The sequence below is a fragment of the Silurus aristotelis genome, assembly GCF_946808225.1.
Source record: "Silurus aristotelis genome assembly, chromosome: 11".
NCBI classification, from domain to species: domain Eukaryota; kingdom Metazoa; phylum Chordata; class Actinopteri; order Siluriformes; family Siluridae; genus Silurus; species Silurus aristotelis.
The window spans coordinates 27,875,866-27,884,474 of record NC_139584.1 but is presented as its reverse complement, the minus strand read 5'-3'; the positions used below and the strand labels follow the sequence as shown (position 1 = coordinate 27,884,474).

Below are 8,609 nucleotides of genomic sequence, written 5' to 3'. Positions count from 1 at the left end.
TGAAGCGTCTCGCAATCCCACACATGAACATCACACTATTCAAAATCCTGGATATTACTGTATATCTACACATACAGCTTAGCTACAGTTCTGGGTAGACGTGTGGGAGCTAATAGATGTTTGGGGACATTTCTGCCCCCATGCTGTGAGACATGATGCTTGCAGGGCAAAAAAAAATACCATGTTCGCAAACTCCATGTGTGGCAAACTCACAACGGCTGAAGCTAACAATTAGGCTGAAGATCAAAAGTCAAAGATATCGGTTTGATTGGACGGCCATTATCCCTTTATGCTGTGTTGTTGTTAGTCAGACTGTTATCTGATGCCATTCTCAAGACCATAAGCTTATTTCCTATTAACACACTGCAAACAAGCAAAAGAAGGTTTTACAAAACATTACTTGACAAAGGATAGTGTGTATGATAAATAATAATAATAATAATAATAATAATAATAATAATATAATAAACAATTTTTTATCTAATTAATTGTATTCCTATACACTAAAATCAATTTAAGGGTTAATCAAGTGTTTAATTATATGTGCAATTTATATACTTTTACAAAATATAACCAGAGGAATGGCAACCAAAAAAAAACCCTTTTACTACCTTCTACTTCTTCATATGTCCTTTTTAAAAATTCCATATTTACTCCCCATTTGCTGACATAATAACCTTCACTTTTCTAGGAAGATGTTCCTCATGTATAGATTCACAAGTGCACTCTATAGCAGGCCACTCAAGATCTTCCACTCCAGCCCATGTAAAGCATATCTTCATGGAGCTGGATTTGTGCACAGGGGCATTTTCATGCTGGAATAGGTTTGGGTCTCGTAGTTCAAGTGAAAAGAATATTTCATCCTTACAAAATCAAAAGTTGTCCAATGCAATATTGTGCCTTCAACTTTATGGTAACAATTTGGGCGGAAAAATAACATACGGCTGGAAGAGACGAGTGTCCCAATACTTTTGGTTAAGTAGTGCGCATAGGGTTACAGACTTATATCTTGTTTAGGGATATTTTGCTCCCAGGGTCCACAATGCAAACTATGAATAATGGCAATATAAATAGTTTCTAGCAATTATAAAAAATATATATAACATCCAAATTATATACGTGGAAATGATTCTGCAAGGTAAAATACAGCAACGTTTCAGGCACCAAAAGAAAGAAAAAAAAAAAAAGTGTTCAAAAAATTCAAACAAGGTGGGAGGAGTAAATCGTGTTTGACTCCGCCCCATGGATTTCTGGTTCTGCAGAACACCTTCTGACTGCCCTTTGAGTGGAACGTGCGCGCTACACGTGATCACCATCAATGACAATGAGAACATATATGCTGGACATGTGTTCACATAATCAGATGTGTGTGTGTGTGTGTGTGTGTGTGTGTGTGTGTGTGTGTGTGTGTGTGTGTGTGTGTGTGTGTGTGTGTGTTCGTGCAAAGTGTCTATCTGGATGACCGGATGTCATACATGCATTACCATGTACAAACAGCACGCCATGCACACACAAACACACACACACACACACACACACACACACACATACACACAGAGTTAGAAGCCTGTAATTTCTCCAAACTGGGTGACACAGCGACACATCAAAAAAGCTGCAATCATTCCACATCACACACACTGCAAAAATGGCTTTGGTTTTGACAAGATGGCCTAAATGTGTATAGCTATTAGATCTCTCTCTCTCTCTCTCTCTCTCTCGCTCAAACACACACACACACACACACACACACACACGCACAATGAGTGTAAACGGGGTTAAAAGGCTACACATCTCATCCTCAACACACTGCATATGGAAACCCGCCCAGAATCTCCGGCCGCCCAATTCATTAATCAATTAATCAATCAAATAACCAATTAATACATCTAATTAACGCTGTGTCCGACGTCTCGTGACGTGTAAACAACGTTACCATGACAACCCTAACCTTTTTTTCCCCCCTCTTCTTTTCTTATCTAGGCACGACATTGACACAAATTAATAACTAACAAAAACACAGACAGGTCACGTGACCCGACTCGCATTTTTAATCATAAAAGCATATAATCAGCAGCTGACCGGAAATGGCTCGCATCCGAGCGATAGGTGCGCGCGTGTCATCGGCACGCGCACGCTTTTCACACTACGGAAGTGGGTTGTGTGTCCATCACCGCGGCCGTGTCTCCAGCGTCTCCCCGGACCATGCGGGGGGAAAGAGTATGCGGTTCCCCTGTCTCTGCTGCCTACCTGTCTGCTCAGCGGCTTCCTCCTCTGCGCTGCGTCCGGTAATACCGGCGGCCCCCAGAACAGACCCCCACCTCCCTCTACCCGGTCCGACTGTGCGGATGTCGCTCTCGATGCTGCTGCTGCTGTTGTTATAAAATATCCGGTCGCTTGTTTGGGTTTCGGAAGCAGCAGTGCCTCGGAAACAGTGAGCGCGAGCGAGACGCAGGAGATCCAATGAGAGAAAGAGAGAGCGCACGAGACACAGAGAGGACCAGCGAGAGAGAGAGAGAGAGAGAGAGAGAGAGAGAGAGAGAGAGAGAGAGAGAGAGAGAGAGAGAGAGAGAGAGAGAGAGAGAGACTCGGTCACTCAGCTGCTGCTGTTAGATTGCGCCTTCCGCTTCTCTCTCTCTCTCTCTCTCTCTCTCTCTCTCTCTCTCTCTCTCTTTCACTCTCTCTATTTCTCTTCTGTGACAAGGTCGCCTGGGCTGTTTTTGGGTCTTGCTCTCTTTACACACCTTACAGTCCATCCATCCATCCATCCATCCATCCATCCATCCATCCATCCATCAATCCATTCATCCATCCATCTGATATATTAATTCCATTTTTCTATTCATCCTTCAACCCACCCATCACGTACCCCACCCACTGATCCATTGCTCAACCGATTATTCTCTGAATGCATCCATCCATCAATCCGTCCATCCGTCCATCCATCTATCCATCCATCCATACATCTGATATATTAATTCCATCTTTCTATTCATCCTTCAACCCACCCATCACGTACCTCACCCACTGATCCATTGCTCAACCGATTATTCTCTGCATGCATCCATCCATCCATCCATCTGTCCATCAATCCATCAATCCATCCGTCCATCCATCCATTCATCTGTCAACCCAATATATTTATTCCCATACCTGTCAATCTTTCCATTCATCCTCCCACCCATCTTATATCCACCCAACTGCCACTTTTTTTTATTACTCTGTTTATTAGTTCATCATCCATCCATCCATTCAGAATTTTTCATCCCCATAATCTGTCAGTCTTTCCATTCATACTTCCAGAAAAAATTTATCCACCCATCAATCCATTCCTCAATCCATCATCTCTTCATCTCTCAATTAGTCAATTTATCTATCCATCCAATAATGTATATGTATATCTGTTTTTCTTTTCATCCATTCATCCATACATCCATTTGTTCCACGATTCCTTCAATCCATTCCTTAATCCATTCATTTGATTTACCTATCCACAAGTCTGTCCATCATTTCATTAACCCATTCTTCACATATAATTTATCCACCCATCCCCCATTCCTTAATCCACTATTCTACCCATCTATCCATCCATCAATTAATCCATCCATCCATCAATCCATTCCCTTCTCCCTCATTCTATCCACCCATCCATCCATTAAATATTTTTATTGATAATTTTCTGTCCATCCATTCACACATCCATCCTTCTATCCATAATTTATCCATCCATGCCATTTGTTTTTCCCTCTGTTCATTCCTCTTATCCAATTATCTGTAGTTCTGTTTATCCAACAGTCTGTTCTCTCACCCATTCAGGCCTCCATCCATCCTACTTCTGTTCATTGATCTATTCATTCATAGAGAGAGAGAGAGAGAGAGAGAGAGAGAGAGAGAGAGAGAGAGAGAGAGAGAGAGAGAGAAAGACAGCTGTCCAATCAAAGTTCAGGGATGCTGCGCTGAAGGTATTAACAGGGACTTTTGTCCATTTCCGGGTTTCCCCGCTGCCGTCACGCGACAAACTGCTGCACCCTTCTGGCTGTTTCCAGTACTGCATTCAAGCATCATCTACAACCCTAAAAAAAAAAAGAACTCATTTACTTGAGCAGAGTTTTTTGTCTCTCTCTTTTAAATGTTCAACTTCTTTTGATGTTTAATTAAAACTTCAATCACATTCTTAGGTTTTAGATATCTTTCAAGTGACCTACTAATTCAAATACAAGTACAGTCAACCCCCGATTATTCGGACAGAAAATTCACGGGTTCTCATTTGGAAACTAACAGCAAGTTAAATCCAATTTCTAATCAACGTCTCTCTCATTGGCTTGTGGAAGCTTATCTCCTTGGTTTATGAATCTAAGGCTGTGCAGACTCCATGGGGTCTCAGCACTCAGAAGCTTGAACAAGTCGTCTTGAGAATTTAACATTCTGATCTGAAAAATGCTCCAAAGCGACTGAGAGAATCTGTAAACAGGTCTGAGGTTAAACAGGTCTCAGGTTTGGGGAGTCAGTGCACTAAATGCTGTTTGTGGTTTGATGTTCAGGTTCACACACACGTCACATTGTCTTTTGGAATTATGGCTGTTCATAAAACTGCCTGTAATGGATCTGAGATGTTGTGCAATCATGATTCTAGCATGAGGTCAATACCACACACGAACAAGTGGCATAAATTCAACAGTGACAGAGTGCATCATTCTCTCAAATAATAAAAACTTCAGGATTTGACACGAGAAGAACGTGCAGGAGCTGAGTGTAAATCTCACTGCTGTTTCCTTCAGCAAATCTCAGGAATATTTTCCTTGCTGTGTTTTATATTCAGGCTCCAGTGTTTCACTCAGAACTGCTGTGGCTTTCTAAAACAACAAATGAGAACTGAGTACTTTGGTACCAAATCTCTCCATTTCATCTTTTATCCTCTTTCCTGAACCTGCAGGATTTGGGGGTGAAGCTGCTCTTTCATCTTTCTTTCTTTCATTCATTCATTCATTCATTCATTCATTCATTCATTCATTCATTCATTTATTCATTCATCTACCCATCATCCATCAATCCATCCATCCATTAAATCATTCATTCATCCATCTATCCATCCATTCATCCATTTATTCATCCATCCATTCATTCATCCATCCACCCATTTATTCATTCATTTATTCATCCATTTATTTATTCATTCATTCATTCATTCATTCAATCATCTATCCATCATCCATCCATCCATCCATTCATTCATTCATTCATTCATCCATCCACCCATTCATTCATCTATCCATTAATTCATTCATTTATCCATCATCCATCCATCCATCCATCCATCCATCCATCCATCCATCCATCCATCCATCCATCCATCCAGTAAATCTAATCCTCATAATCTGTCAATCTTTCCATTCATTCTTCCACAAAATATGTATCCACCCATCAATTCATTCCTCAATCCATTATTTCTTTCAACTCTCAATTATTCAATTCATCTATCCATCCAATATATTTATTCATATATCTGTCAATTTTTCCATCCATCCCTCCATATATATCTGTTCCATCATTCTTTTAATCCATCCATCCACTCAATGCACTCATCCATCCTCCACCCATCATTGATCCAGCCATCCCTCCCTCTGTTAATTCCTCCCTCATTAAATCCATTCATCCATCCATCAAATCTATTTATTGCTAATTTTCTGTCAACTTATCCATCCACCCTACCATTCTTTTTTTCATCTGTTCATTCCTCTCACCCAATTATCAGTGGATTTCATCCAACAATCTGTTATCTTACCCATTCAGGCATCCATCCATCCATCTTACTTCTGTTCATTTATCTATTCTTTCATCTCTTTTGGGCTTCTTTCCCTTTTTCTATAAGATTTAATATGCTTATAAATATAAAATAAAATAATCAATCAGAGAGGGAGAGAGAGAGACAGAGAGAGAGAGAGAGAGAGAGAGAGAGAGAGAGAGAGAAAGAGAGAGAGAGAGAGAAAAAGAGAGAAAATCACATCTGTCCAATCAGAGTCCACGGATACTGCGCTGATTGGACATTTGTCAACCTCCGTGTTTTCTTCTGCCGTCACGCGACACTCTGCTGCACCCTACTGGCTATATTCAGTACTGCACACACGCATTATCTACAATCCTCAAAAATCTAAATTTTTTAAAAATAAGATTACAGAATCTCGTTTACTTAAGCAGAGCTTCTTTTGTCACTCTAAATGTTCCACTCCTTTAGATGTTTAATTAAAACTTTAGTCACATTCTTGAATTTCAGATGACTTTCAAGTAACGTATTAATTCAACTACAAGTATTAAATGATAATCATAGCATCTAATGACCACCTTTACCTTCTCGCTTGTCTTTACCGGTCCATTGCTCCCATTAGCGATGAGCGACAGCTGCTTCTGGATCCAGCGTAGCTCCTTCTCCTGCTTTAGCATCAGCTCCACTTTAGACTGTCTGTCAGCCCCCATCATCTCCTGAAAAATCGCAACACTTCATTGGATCAAGAAACCCAGAGATGAAGCATAGTTAAATGATATCATATGATTATTCCAACCAGCTTTATTTCCACTCTGGACTAAACCTAGTTCTTTAGGTTCCTGGGGTTTCTCTATGGACTGGGATCAATGGTTACCCTAGGGTAACAATATATTTGCGGTTCCATTTATTTATTTTCCATCCATCCATCCATCCATCCAATTTTTTTACCCAATATATTCATTGGTCAATCGATTTTTGTTTCATGCATCATTCTATTCTTCTGTTCATTTGAGAAAAATAATAAGAACATCTAAAAAAAAATCAACTTTCCTGTTTCTCTCCACCCACCATTTATCCACCCATCCTATTACTCCCCATAAGACCATTTCTTCTTTCTCAATCCTTCCAGCCATCCCTTCATCCATGCACTCTTTTTAAAATCTTTCTATTCTTTCTTCCATCCACCAATCAATAAATCCTTCCTTCCATCCATCCATCCATCCATCTATCCATCCATTAATTGATTAATTTATGCATCTGCATCATCTATCAGGCAGTCAAACCATACGTTCATCCATCCATCCATCCATCCATCCAGCTATATTCAGTGATCAATTCATCCATATTTCCATATTTCTATTCATCTCTTTCCATCTATAAAGGAATGAATGGAATTAAGATGAGATTAAAGCCCCCCACCAACCCATATCACCCCCCCCACCCTACCACCTGCACACAAATTTTCTTCCAGCCCCTTAAAACTTACAGTTTCTAATTATAACATCATGTCCTCAATCCTTAAACCTTCCCCCATCATATACCATACAGTGAATGTATACATTCAGCCCAATCCAACACATAATCCCATAATCTACACATGATATTAATCCTCACATAGTGCTCCATCAATATATGCATAATCCATAACCTTCATTTAATTTACACGTATTCTCCCAACCTCTTCAACTTCATGTTCCCACAATGCACTGCCCCAGTGGCCCTTCTGTGAGATTATTAATCCTCAGCATTTCTGTTGTGAGTGTGTTACCAGATTAAAGCTGCTTTCCAATAATGCTAGAAACCACCATAGCCACATTGACTTCCCCTTAACATTTACCCAGAGGCAGACTCTATGCGGTTTAAAAGACCAAGGTCTAGCGATGTTTGTTAGATGATTCTGTTAGCCGTGGAGGCCGGAGGGATAAAAATACGTTAGTGTCACATTGAACGTTTAATTCCTGAATAAATTAAATAAAATATTGCATTTTTGTACAAACGTGGTTTTATTACATCATTTACAAGTTTGTAAACAGAGTAGCTTTTCTGCTAAGAACAATACCTCAGAAGTTTGTTCCGTTATAGTTAGAACAAGTAGTTAGCATGCTAGCAAACCAATATGGTTCGAGATAGAGGTAAAATTCTAAAAATGCTAAACTTCAAATAATTTACTGTCAATAAATATGTAGGAAAATCCATCGTTTTATCTCATTAAATAGGCACAACAATGCAGTTTGGGAAAACCCACACATTCTTCTTTCATTCAGATTAGCCAGTCATATAGCTAAGATTAGTTAAAGTCAATAGATGGCTAGATGATGATAGCAACCTACAGTAGAATGTGGAAAATCTTCCTAACATTTTTCCAACTCATACCATCCTGGTCCAGACTGGAACCAATGTCTTCAATCAGATGGTCAAGTAAATGCCTTTTTTATTTTCTTGATGCTGAGGACCATCTGAGTAAAAATATTAATGGACCGACTTTTAAATTGGCAAAGGGGATTCTTTTACACTTCTTCTAATGGCGATGGATGCACATGGAGGACACTAATTAAGGATAATAATCCCCTAATAAGTGTTTTTCCCATGAAGATCATAGATCAATGTCAGGGATTCAAGGTCTGACCCAAGGTCAAAGCCATCTGCAAGGATCACCAGGTCCTTCATTTTTGGTCTTGTCTTGTCTTGTGAACATCCATAATGATGGTCTTCCAAGATATTTATGTGTTTGTACTCTATAGAGCAGTTGTACAACACTGTTCGAGTTCTGCATCAGATTGTAATGGTGCCTTCTGAGTAAATTCTTCTCAGCTATGTTCACTTTGTCCTTCTAAGAGATGTGAAGTAATGA

The 8,609-nt window shown here is 39.7% G+C and overlaps 1 long non-coding RNA gene across 1 annotated transcript in view; it reads right to left on the bottom strand.

Moving 5' to 3' along the window:
- LOC310733171 overlaps positions 1 to 6,476 on the bottom strand; it is a 22,813-nt gene extending 16,337 nt beyond the window's left edge. Inside the window, exon 1 of the long non-coding RNA XR_014535644.1 lies at positions 6,343 to 6,476. This is a non-coding gene — a long non-coding RNA (uncharacterized lncRNA). The remainder of the gene's footprint in view (positions 1 to 6,342) is intronic.
- Positions 6,477 to 8,609: the final 2,133 nt, after the last annotated feature.